The sequence below is a fragment of the Erythrolamprus reginae genome, chromosome 2 (assembly GCF_031021105.1).
Source record: "Erythrolamprus reginae isolate rEryReg1 chromosome 2, rEryReg1.hap1, whole genome shotgun sequence".
NCBI classification, from domain to species: domain Eukaryota; kingdom Metazoa; phylum Chordata; class Lepidosauria; order Squamata; family Dipsadidae; genus Erythrolamprus; species Erythrolamprus reginae.
In genome coordinates, this window is record NC_091951.1 from 306,515,918 (window position 1) to 306,528,180 (window position 12,263).

Genomic DNA, 12,263 nt, shown 5'->3' on the forward strand with positions numbered 1-12,263 from the left:
TCACGCCAAGGACAGGCAGCCCCAGTTCCAGCGCCTCGGTCTGCTTGCCCGGCCTCTTGCCCGGCGGGGAGAGCAAAGGCGGCGGCGGGAGTAGCGGAGGCGTGGCGGAGAAGAAAGAAGCGGCGGATAGCTGCGGCAAGGGCGCATCCGACGGCGCGTCCCGCTTGGCTTCTTCCAGCAGCCTCTCCGGCGAGCTGAGCCAAAGCCACGAGGGCTCCAAGGCGGGGCTCTGCCGGCTTGGTGGCGCCCGTCTCCCCTTACAAGCCGGGCCAGACCGTTTTCCCCGCTGCCACCGGCCAGCATGAGCTACCCGGGCTCGTTAGCCGGGGCGTATGCCGGCTACCCCGCGCATTTCCTGACGCCGGGCATGGCGCTCGACCCAAGCAAAGCCGGCAGCGGGAGCAGCGGCAAAGCGGCAGGGCCCAGCCCTCTAGCCGGCGCCTCGCCTCCGGCTTTGCTGGGGTCGAGCGCCACGCCCGGCGGCAGGAACTGCGGGGGGTAGCCGGCGTACGCCCCGGCTAACGAGCCCGGGTAGCTCATGTTGGCCGGTGGCGGCAGCGGGAAAACGGTCTGGCCCGGCTTGTAAGGGGAGATGGGCGCCACCAAGCCGGCAGAGCCCCGCCTTGGAGCCCTCGTGGCTTTGGCTCAGCTCGGCGGAGGGGCCGCTGGAAGAAGCCAAGTGGGACGCGCCGTCGGATGCGCCCTTGCCGCAGCTATCCACCGCTTCTTTCTTCTCCGCCTCGCCTCCACTACTCCCGCCTCCGCCTTTGCTCTCCCCGCCGGGCAAGAGGCCGGGCAAGCAGACCGAGGCGCTGGAACTGGGGCTGCCTGTCCTTGCCGTGAATGGCGGGCAGGTGGCGCTCGGCACCCGGAATCCCGTCTTCTCGCCACCGCCCGAGCTCCCTCCGGAGCCTGTCGCCGCCGCCGCGCTTCCTCCGCCGGCCGAGGAGTCCTTCTTATCCGCGCTGGGTTTGGAGTAAGGCTTGAAGCTGGACTTGTCCTCGGCGCCGATGTCGCTGAGCTTCAAGGGTCTGCCTTTGGACGTCTCTTTGTCGGCGCCGCTGGACGCGATGCTGGAGAGCTTGGAAGAAGGCGACGGGTCTGGCTTGCCGATCTGGGAGCAGGTCTGCGCGAGGAGAGCCAGCGGGCTCTTCTTGGCGTCCAGCTGCACGGGGCCGTAAGGGGAGAGGAGAGGAAAGAGAAAGCTGGCACCAGGCTGCGTGAGGGAGACTCTCCTGGGCGCAAAGCTCCCTCACCAGCACCGCGAACTGCTCCGACGCCTCCGACACGTTGGGCTTGCGCAGGAAGCGCAGTCGGAGCTCCCGCTCGTGCCACAGCCAGAGCCGCGCCGCTTCGGCCAGGGCCGCCACCTCGCCCGCCGGGTGGCCCAAGCTCTGGGCGCAGCGCGCCACCGCCAGCTGGCACCAGGCTGCGTAAGGGAGACTCTCCTGGGCGCGCAGCTCCCTCGCTTTTAGTACCGTGTTTCCCCAAAGGAAGACATATGTCTTCCTTTCGGGGTACGGCTTATATTAGCCGACCCCCCTGAAACCCCCGATGCGTCTTACAATCGGGGGTGTCTTACTATCGGGGAAACACGGTAGCAGGTCAACATAAAACAGACTCTGAACTGGGTGAGCCTTCAGTCTGATTCAGCTTTAAGGTTCAAAATAATAATGTTCGTACTTACTTGCCTTGTAATGTAACTTAAAATATTTGTGTTTTACAACTTATAAAGTCCACCTGTTCCATTGACAGAATTTTGTGCATTCTAAATTGAAATGTGCATGTTTTATATCAGCCACAAGATGGCACAAAAAGACAAAATATTAGTACATGTACCAGAATTTACAGCCAACTAAGATTTTTTTGACTAATTATATGCACATACTACAACTCACCCTTAAACATTTTTTACACATTTCTCTCTGAATTGAATGAAGTTTAATTCCTCGTTTGTATAATCAGAATTTCAGATCTGCAGGATGATTTCTGCATGTTTATTCAAAGGCATTCAATGGCATTCATACTTATTTTTGAATAAGCTCAATTAATTCAATCCAGGGAAATGCGACAGGTTCTAGAGAACCGATAGCGGAAATTTTGAGTAGTCTGGAGAACCACCAAATACCTCCTCTGGCTGGCTCCAGAGTGGGGAGGGAATGGGGATTTTGCAGTATCCTTCTCCCTGACACACCCACCAAGCCACGCCCACAGAACCAGTAGGGAAACATTTGGAATTTCAGCCCAGTTCAATGATACTTGATCAGAGTAAACACTCAAATAATTCTTCACTGGAACCAGAATTGTCAGTTTCCTAGTCAATATTGATTTGCATCACTGGACTTCAGCCGCCCCCATTACAAATGTATAATCTTATAAAATCTGCACTAGATATTTACTTACATATTTAGGGACTGTAAGTTTTAGTACCATCAATAATTCTTGAGATTCATAATTCTTGTAAGAAATGATATATGAAAGCAAATACCTTCAGTAAAACAAAAATCTTAATTTTAAACTTAATGAGCCAATTAATTCAACAAACACCCCTTTTCAATAATGGTCGGTACTTCTCATTAGAGCTAATGGACCATTGTTAGTTGTTTTCTCTCCAGAACTCACTCTTTAGAACTGGTGCTGTGTTGTTGACCTGATGGAATATCATCTTAATTATTTCCTATATTTTTTGCACTCTACAACTTTAGCACTTTATAACTTTAACGATTTTTAATAATTATATGTTATTCTATTAAGATCTTGAGAATAACGTAGTGTTAATTAGTATCCTATTTTAGTGTAATTGATTTTTATATTGTTTTTTAATTGAATCTATATTGAATTTTTAATAACTAATATTTTAGCTACTTTTTTATAAGGGGTTTTAAACTAATGAATTATTGGGGTGGGTATGATGACATGTATGAAATGAATGATTGTTATGGGTGGGCTGGGTGGAACTTTGGTATGGATGAAATAAATGGTATGAATGATTTGATTAGCCTACCTGACACAGGAGAGGCAGGAGGGGAGGGGGCACCGATGTCTGAGGTGGTGGAGGGTCGGAATATTCCAGTCCTGCTGGGGAGAGGCAGATATGGCGGGGGACACAGAGCTAGCCGTTCCAGGGGAACAAGAGATCGTTGCGTAATAACAATCCCTTGTTCCGGCTCTGTGAACCCAATCCTGGGTGCTGGTGATGAGTGTAATTCTGGCCCTGGGCTCAAGCTGCTGCTACTCAATGCCAGGTCGGTGGTAAATAAAGCTCTCCTCATCCGGGATCTGATCCTGGATGAGGAGGCCGACCTGGCATGTGTTACTGAAACCTGGCTGGGCCCAGAGGGAGGAGTCCCTCTCTCTGAAATTTGCCCAGCCGGGTTTCAGATATGGCATCAGCCTCGACCCCAGGGAAGGGGGGGAGGAGTGGCTATTATAGCCAGGGAGAGCCTTGGCTTGCGTAGACTCGTTGCTCCAGATTGCGGGCTGCGAGTCCCTCCTGGTGAAGTTGGACTTAGGGGTCCAGGTGGGCTTGTTTCTCACGTACCTGCCTCCCAGCTGCGTGTCACAAGCCCTGCCTGTGCTGCTCGAGGAGGTAGCCGGGTTGGCGGTGGGGTTCCCCAGACTTATTGTCTTGGGGGACTTTAACCTGCCGTCGCTCGGTGAAACCTCTGGACTGGCACAGGAGTTCATGGCCACCATGACAGCCATGGACCTGACCCAAGTAGTACAGGGTCCGACTCATGAGGGGGGGCATGCACCCGACATGGTATTCCTCTCTGAGCAACTGAGTAATGGTCTGAGACTAAGAGGCTTAGAAGTGTTGCCTGTGTCATGGTCAGACCATTTTCTACTGCGGCTTGACTTCCTGGCTCCAATCCTTCCCCGCAGGGAGGCGGAACCGATTAAGCTGTTCCGCCCCAGACGCCTGATGGATCCAGAGGGCTTTCAGAAGGCGCTTGGGGTTATTCCAGATACACTCGTACACAGTTCGGCAGAGTCTCTGGCTGAGGCCTGGAACAAGGCTGCAGCGGAGGCTCTTGACCGAATTGCGCCGTTGCGACCTCTCCGCGGCACTAGACCCGGTAGAGATCCATGGTTCAACGAGGAGCTCCGGGAGTTGAAACGCCAGAAGAGACGTCTAGAGAAGCGATGGAGGAAGAGTAAGTCCGAATGCGATCGAACACTTGTAAGAGCACATGTTAAGACTTACAAAGTGGCGCTCAAGGCGGCAAGATGCGCGTATCATTCCGCCTTGATTGCATCAGCGGAATCCCGCCCGGCCGCTCTGTTTAGGGTGACCTGCTCCCTTCTTAATCAGGGGGGAGTTGGGGAGCCCTTGCAGAGTAGCGCCGAGGATTTTAACACGTTTTTCGCTGATAAAATCGCTCGGATCCGAGCGGACCTCGACTCCAATTGGAATACAGAGTCGACTGACAACGAGTCAGTTGAGGTGACTGGGGCACGTACTTGTCCACCTGTCTGGGAAGAGTTTGATCTGGTGACACCTGATGAAGTGGACAAGGCCATTGGAGCTGTGAGTTCCGCCACCTGTTTACTGGATCCGTGTCCCTCCTGGCTGGTTTCGGCCAGCAGGGAGGTGACACGGAGCTGGGTCCAGGAGATTGTCAACGCTTCTTTGGGGAGGGGGCCCTTCCCGGATCCCTACAAGGAGGCACTTGTGCGCCCCCTCCTCAAGAAGCCTTCCCTGGACCCAGCCATTCTCAACAACTATCGACCAGTCTCCAACCTTCCCTTTATGGGGAAGGTTGTTGAGAAGGTGGTGGCGCTCCAGCTCCAGCGGTCCTTGGAAGAAGCCGATTATCTAGGTCCTCAGCAGTCAGGATTCAGGCCCGGCTACAGCACGGAAACTGCTTTGGTCGCGCTGATGGATGATCTCTGGCGGGCCCGGGACAGGGGTTTATCCTCTGTCCTGGTGCTTCTTGACCTCTCAGCGGCTTTCGATACCATCGACCATGGTATCCTTCTGCACCGGCTGGAGGGGTTGGGAGTGGGAGGCACTGTCCTTCAGTGGTTCTCTTCCTACCTCTCTGGCCGGTCGCAGTCGGTGTTAGTGGGGGGTCAAAGGTCGACCTCTAGGTTACTCCCTTGTGGGGTGCCTCAGGGGTCGGTCCTCTCCCCCCTACTATTTAATATCTACATGAAACCGCTGGGTGAGATCATCCAAGGGCATGGGGTGAGGTATCATCAGTATGCAGATGATACCCAGCTTTACATCTCCACCCCTTGTCCAGTCGGCGAAGCAGTGGAAGTGATGTGCCGGTGCTTGGAGGCTGTTGGGGTCTGGATGGGTGTCAACAGACTCAAACTCAACCCGGATAAGACGGAGTGGCTGTGGGTTTTGCCTCCCAAGGACAATTCCATCTGTCCATCCATCACCCTGGGGGGGGAGTCACTAACCCCCTCAGAGAGGGTCCGCAACTTGGGCGTCCTCCTCGATCCACAGCTCACATTAGAGAAACATCTTTCAGCTGTGGCGAGGGGGGCGTTTGCCCAGGTTCGTCTGGTGCACCAGTTGCGGCCCTATTTGGACCGGGAGTCACTGCTCACAGTCACTCATGCCCTAATCACCTCGAGGCTCGACTACTGTAACGCTCTCTACATGGGGCTACCTTTGAAAAGTGTTCGGAAACTTCAGATCGTGCAGAATGCAGCTGCGAGAGCTATCATGGGCTTTCCTAAATTTGCCCATGTCACACCAACACTCCGCAGTCTGCATTGGTTGCCGATCAGTTTCCGGTCACAATTCAAAGTGTTGGTTATGACCTATAAAGCCCTTCATGGCACCGGACCAGAATATCTCCAGGACCGCCTTCTGCCGCACGAATCCCAGCGACCAATTAGGTCCCACAGAGTTGGCCTTCTCCGGGTCCCGTCAACTAAACAATGTCGTTTGGCGGGACCCAGGGGAAGAGCCTTCTCTGTGGCGGCCCCGACCCTTTGGAATCAACTCCCCCCAGATATCAGAGTTGCCCCCACCCTCCTAGCCTTTCATAAGCTCCTTAAAACCCACCTCTGTCGTCAGGCATGGGGGAATTGACATGTTCCTTCCCCCTAGGCTTATAAAATTTGTGTATGGTATGCTAGTGTGTATGATTGGTTTTTAACTTGTGGTGTTCTTAAAATTAATTTAATATTGGATTTGTCTTGTATTGCTGTTGCTGTGAGCCGCCCCGAGTCTGCGGAGAGGGGCGGCATACAAATCTGATTAAACTTAAACTTAAACTTAAACTTAGTACAAATATAAATGAAATTATGTCTCTTTTGAAATAATCACTATTAAGACAGTTTCATCCCATCTGAACTCAATGTAAATATTTTTTTAAAGGATATGCAAAACCACAAAAATAATGTTCTTTTACTAGGTCCACAGATAGATAATGGACCTGCTTCGGTCCTGGTGACTGACTCATATTGGATTCTGCAGTAGAAATTCAGGTGCTGCAAAGCAATTGAAAGAAAATCATAGAAACATAGAAGACTGATGGCAGAAAAAGACCTCCTGGTCCATCTAGTCTGCCCTTATACTATTTTTTGTATTTTATCTTAGGATGGATCTATGTTTATCCCAGGCATCTTTAAATTCAGTTATTGTGGATTTACCAACCACGTCTGCTGGAAGTTTGTTCCAAGGATCTACTACTCTTTCAGTAAAATAATATTTTCTCATGTTGCTTTTGATCTTTCCCCCAACTAACTTCAGATTGTGTCCCCTTGTTCTGGTGTTCACTTTCCTATTAAAAACACTGCCCTCCTGAACCTTATTTAACCCTTTGACATATTTAAATGTTTCGATCATGTCCTCCCTTTTCCTTCTGTCCTCCAGACTATACAGATTGAGTTCATTAAGTCTTTCCTGATACGTTTTATGTTTTATCATTATCATAGTAGAAGGCAAAGTTCTTTATAGAAACATTACAAAAGAAAGGGGAGTGGGTATTCCATACAGCAATAGAGAAAACCATCTTGGTTTATCTATATTGTCCCTGTGAAAAATAATGTTGATTTTTCCTCTTAGCACTTAAAGCTGATTTTTTTTTTATTTAGATAGCAGCTTCATACACATTCTAATAACTCAAGAATAGTGAGATAAGTAAACGGACAGATAAATAAATTAATATAAGCCCATCTTAAATATAGGTCTTGTAGTGATGACAGAAATTTGGATTTCTGGAACTAACCATATGCCAATTATCTACAGTTGTGAATTAGTTTTTTTCTGAATTATGAATTCACATGTAACTTTGAATTATGAATTCACACATAACTTTGAATTCACATAATTATGAATTCACACAAAACTCATACATAAGTCAGAGAATTTATACTGCCTTAACACTACTTCTATTTGACTCCAGTAGATCTCGCAGTAAAGCATAGCAGCGAAATACCTTTCGTAAATATTTTCAAGCAGGAGCTGTAGTTTAGTCTCAGTTTTTTTCTACTTATCCTAATAAGATTATAACCTGGTTCCAATAAACTGCAAACACCTCTCCCCATTCTGACAGTACATAACCTTAATCCCAGTAAAACAATACTGCAATAAATTTCAACAAGAATGTAAACCCGCAAAACTATTTGTACATATCCAGAGTAGATACATGTCTTAACTGGACAATAGAAAACAAACAGTAATAAAATGATAAAATATTTTATGTTCAGTCATGAAGCTGAAAATCCTGACAATATGAACAGCAGTTTCTTTTGACAGTGACAATGAGAAATTGTGTACAAAATACACATGAAACAATGTACATTTAACCATTTTAAACAGGGCCACCAGAACTGGGTTACAAACACCACTGGGTGGCAGCAAACAGATACAGCAAATTATATATTTAGTACCATCCTATAGACTTCTGCATTTTTGCAGTCTATATTTGGCAGGCAATCCTACTTGAAAATAATCTTACCTTCCTGGACCATGGAGAAGATAGATTAGCTCTGAAATGCTTTCCACCTCTGATTTGAGTTTTCATTGTAACAAAACAAACCCACTTGAATTTCACACTTCTTTTCAGCAGGAAAAAATCTATATCAGCTGCACCTAATGTACAGTGGTATCTCTACCCAAGAACGCCTCTACTTACGAACTTTCCTAGATAAGAACCAGGTGTTCAAGATTTTTTTTGCCTCTTCTCAAGAACCATTTTCCACTTACAAACCCGAGCCTCCGAAACTGTAATGGAAAGGGCAGGGGGAAGCCTCCGTGGGGCCTCTCTAGGAATCTCCTGGAAGGAAACAGGGCCAGAAAAGGTGGGGAAAAGCCTCTGTGGGGCCTCTCTAGGAATCTCCTGAACAGGGCTGGAAAAGGCGGGGAGGAGCCTCCATGGGGCCTCTCTAGGAATCTCCTGGGAAGAAACAGGGCTTCTACCTTCCCTGTGGTTTCCCCAATCGCACACATTATTTGCTTTTACAGTGATTCCTATGGGGAAAATTGCTTCCTCTTAACAAACTTTTCTACTTAAGAACCTGGTCACAGAACAAATTAAGTTTGTAAGTACCGCTGTATTCGTGTTTTTAAGATGGCAGTGGTCACATTGGATGGACTACTAAGTGTAGGCAGAATGAATTCTACTACCAAATCTCTAATAGTAAAGAATCTGTAGCCTTTTTGATCTTTGTTAGGGCTATCAGAAGTTGTATATCAGTTGCATCTGGAGTGGTAAGATCTCCAGGCTCAATGAAGAAATTAGCTGGTTTGGTTTCTGCCTACTTCTACTTCTTTACTTAAAAAAAAAAACAATTTCCATATTTTCCTCTAATCATGCTATAAAACTTTACTTCTAGCTGCCCTAACACTTTGAGTGAAGGATTTAGAAAGTGGAGGGGAAACATCTACCATGAATCATAACCCGCTAGAGCAGATAGCTACTGGACTGATTGCAGACTATTTCTCAATCAGCACTCTGAAGGAGGGTGGGAGGAAGCAATGGCTTTATGGATACTGAAAACATTATTCATCACTGGCCGGCCTACCTGGAGTTACCGAAAACAGAAACACACCACCACCTGGACTGTCAGATTCCTCAGTCTTCTGCCTGTCAATCCTTTAATCTTCTTGCTATTTCCTGGATCATTCGTTCAGTCCTTGAGGCATTAGAGTACAGGAGAAAGCAACATGCAGTGTGCAATGGGAAACGGCCTGTCTCTCACTTCCAAAGAGATTTTTGTTGTGCAAGTTACTGAGAACAAGTGAAACTATTTTCAAGCTCTCCAAAAAAACCTAAGGTGGATTTTTAATGGTAGAAAACAAACGTTGGGGAAGATCGCCATTTTATATTTTTAAAATGTCATTTTAATCATATCTTGATGTATACTGTCTTTATATGTTGTAAGCCACCCCGAGTCTTTGGAGAGGGGCAACATCTAAATCTAATAAATAATAATAATAATAATAATAATAATAATAATAATAATAATATCGCACAGACTGACTACAAGCATAGACATGGTGCTGTGGCACAGATGATCCACTGGAACTTGTGCCGGAACTACCATTTACCAGTGGCAAAGAACTGGTGGGATCATAAGCCCGAAAAAGTGGTCGAAAATGAGCAAGCAAAACTACTGTGGGACTTCCGACTTCAGACTGACCGAATTCTGAAGCATAACACACCAGACATCCTGATTGTGGAGAAAAAGAAAGTATGGATCATCGACATCGCAATCCCAGGGGACAACAGAATTGAGGAGAAGCAGCTAGAGAAATTAGTGAAATACGAAGATCTAAAAATCGAGCTGCAACGACTCTGGTATAAGCCAGTGAAAGTGGTCCCAGTGGTACTTGGCACGCCTGGCGCATGCACCGCCTCCCGTTAGCCCGGCTGACTTTTCCCTGCTGCCGTTTTCTCTTCATGGCGCAAAACCACAGTCCCGGACTCCCGGATCGCTCGCTTCTCCGGTCAGCAAAGTGAAACGCTTTTCCGGGCAGCCGGCTTGCTGGCTGGAGAAGCGAGCGATCCGGGAGTCCGGGACTGTGGTTTTGCGCCATGAAGAGAAAACGGCAGCAGGGAAAAGTCAGCCGGGCTAACGGGAGGCGGTGCATGGCTGGGCACTGGGGACGTCTGGGAGGGCGAGGGGGCTGATGGCTGCTGCCTCTTAGCTGCAGAGCTGGCGGGCGGAGGCGAAGACAACGGCCGCCGGCTCTCTCCCTCCACTCTCTCTCCGTCTCTCTCTCTTTCTTTTTCTCTCTGTTGCCGGCGTGGTGAACGAGAGAGAAAGAGAGAGAGAGAAAAAGGAGGGGAGAGAGAATGAGAGAGAAAGAAAGCAAGAGAGAGGGAAAGAAAGCAAGAGAGAGAGAGAAAGAGAGGGGGAAAGGAGGGAGAGGGAAAGACATAGAGGAAGGGAAGGAGGGAGAGAGAAAGAGAGCAAAAAAGAGAGGAAGAAAGAAAGAAAGAGGGATGGAGAGAGAGAAAGAAGGGAAGGAAGGAAGAGAGAGAGAGAAAGAGGGAGGGAGAAATAGAGTGAAATGGAGGAAGATATTTTTTTGTCCAAACTTTTCTTTAGCCCCACCCCCCCACCCCCACCCCTCGGTGTTCCCCAGAATTTTGAAAATATGAATAATGTGCCGCGGCTCAAAAAAGGTTGGGAAACACTGACCTAGATGACTGAGACTTTTAGAGGTGTATCTGCACTAGAAATTGGGGAAGAAGAAAAGCAGAGGCAGGGGATCTCTCCTTTGATGCCATTTAGTGACAGCAGATATGTCATCAGGTCTTCAATTCCGGGTCTGTTCTCCTCTGAATCAAAGAACTGGTTGCACAGGAGCTGTTTCCCCTAGTTTATTTCACTCCAAACCTTCCACTATCAATGACTGGCAGAAGAAGCATGGAGAAAGAAGGGGAAGAAGACTGAGTAGACAATGTCATGCATTCATGTTCCAGAAAAAAGTTAAGTTGGACATCTTTCTGCTGGGACAAGGAAGAAGGATTTATAGATCAAATTGATCTTTGCATTTTGGGAATAAAGAGGATTATGCCCCTCTCTTCTTTATATTGAAAACCTCCAAACTATCACTGCGTCTTAAGTCATAGGTAAAACTTGTATGTATGTATGTATCTGTATCTATCTCTCTCTCTCTCTCTCTCTCTCTCTCTCTCTCTCTCTCTCTCTCTCTCTCTCTCTCTCTCTCACTCACTCTATCTATCTATCTATCTATCTATCTATCTATCTATCTATCCATGTATGTATCTATGTATACTGCTCAAAAAAATAAAGGGAACACTCAAATAACACATCCTAGATTTGAATGAATGAGATGTTCTCCTTGAACCTTTGTTTTGTACAAAGTTGAAGTGCACAACAGCATGTGAAATTGATTGTCAATCAGTGTTGCTTCCTAAGTGGACAATTTGATTTCACAGAAGTTTGATTTACTTGGAGTTATATTGTGTTGTTTAAGTGTTTCCTTTATTTTTTTTTAGCAGTGTATTTATTATCAAAGTGTGTACAAGATAATAGGTATGGAATAAACATAAACAAAAGCAAAATAGGTATAGGTAAATTTTGATTGATGAATCTTTATCTTCCTAGTATTGGTTCTCTCTCTGTTCTTATTTCCAGTTATAAACGGGCTTTGCTCATTGCTCTTTTGGAAGTAGGCACAACTAAGAAATGATACCAGAGCTGAAATGGTAAGAGGGGAAAAAAATTCAAATTTCCAATGAATTGCATTTCTGGGATTGTTTAAAGAGACTCCTTCCAATAGTGGAGTGTTTTAACATTTACATGTTTGCAGCCGTTCACTAAATTCAGGTCTGGAAATTAGTAGCACCAGTGGAATACAGAGAAGAGTTTCTAGTTTTTTATCAGTGTTTTTCCCCCTTTGAAATTGCAACCAAAATTTGAAAGAAGTGAAGATCTGGTTACAGCTGGTTTATGCCACCATCTGCTAAACTGATGCATTCTACTACATTCAACTGTTTCGTTACTTTCTAGTTAATTGTAGTTCAATCGTTACGGGGTGGGGGGAGACGAGACTGTTATAGTCACTGCACCATGACACAATGTCTCCCCCCCCCCAAGTATTTCAGAAGATCCTTGAGAAGAGATTTGTCCCTTTACGTTCTTCCTTTTTCCCCATCACCCAGTTTGGCAACGCTGAGGTTTTTTTAACACGTACCACCTGTTTGGAGTTCAGCCTTGCAGCCGTGCTTTGATCACAATGACTGCTTTCACATTCTAGAGCAAACAGCGATTCTCTCCTCAGCATTATAAAAGGCAAAAAGCACCTACGCTGTGAATCA

The 12,263-nt window shown here is 47.0% G+C and overlaps 1 pseudogene; it reads right to left on the bottom strand.

Moving 5' to 3' along the window:
• Positions 1-339: 339 nt before the first annotated feature.
• LOC139159593 (zinc finger protein 503 pseudogene) lies at positions 340-12,229 on the bottom strand (annotated as a pseudogene).
• Positions 12,230-12,263: the final 34 nt, after the last annotated feature.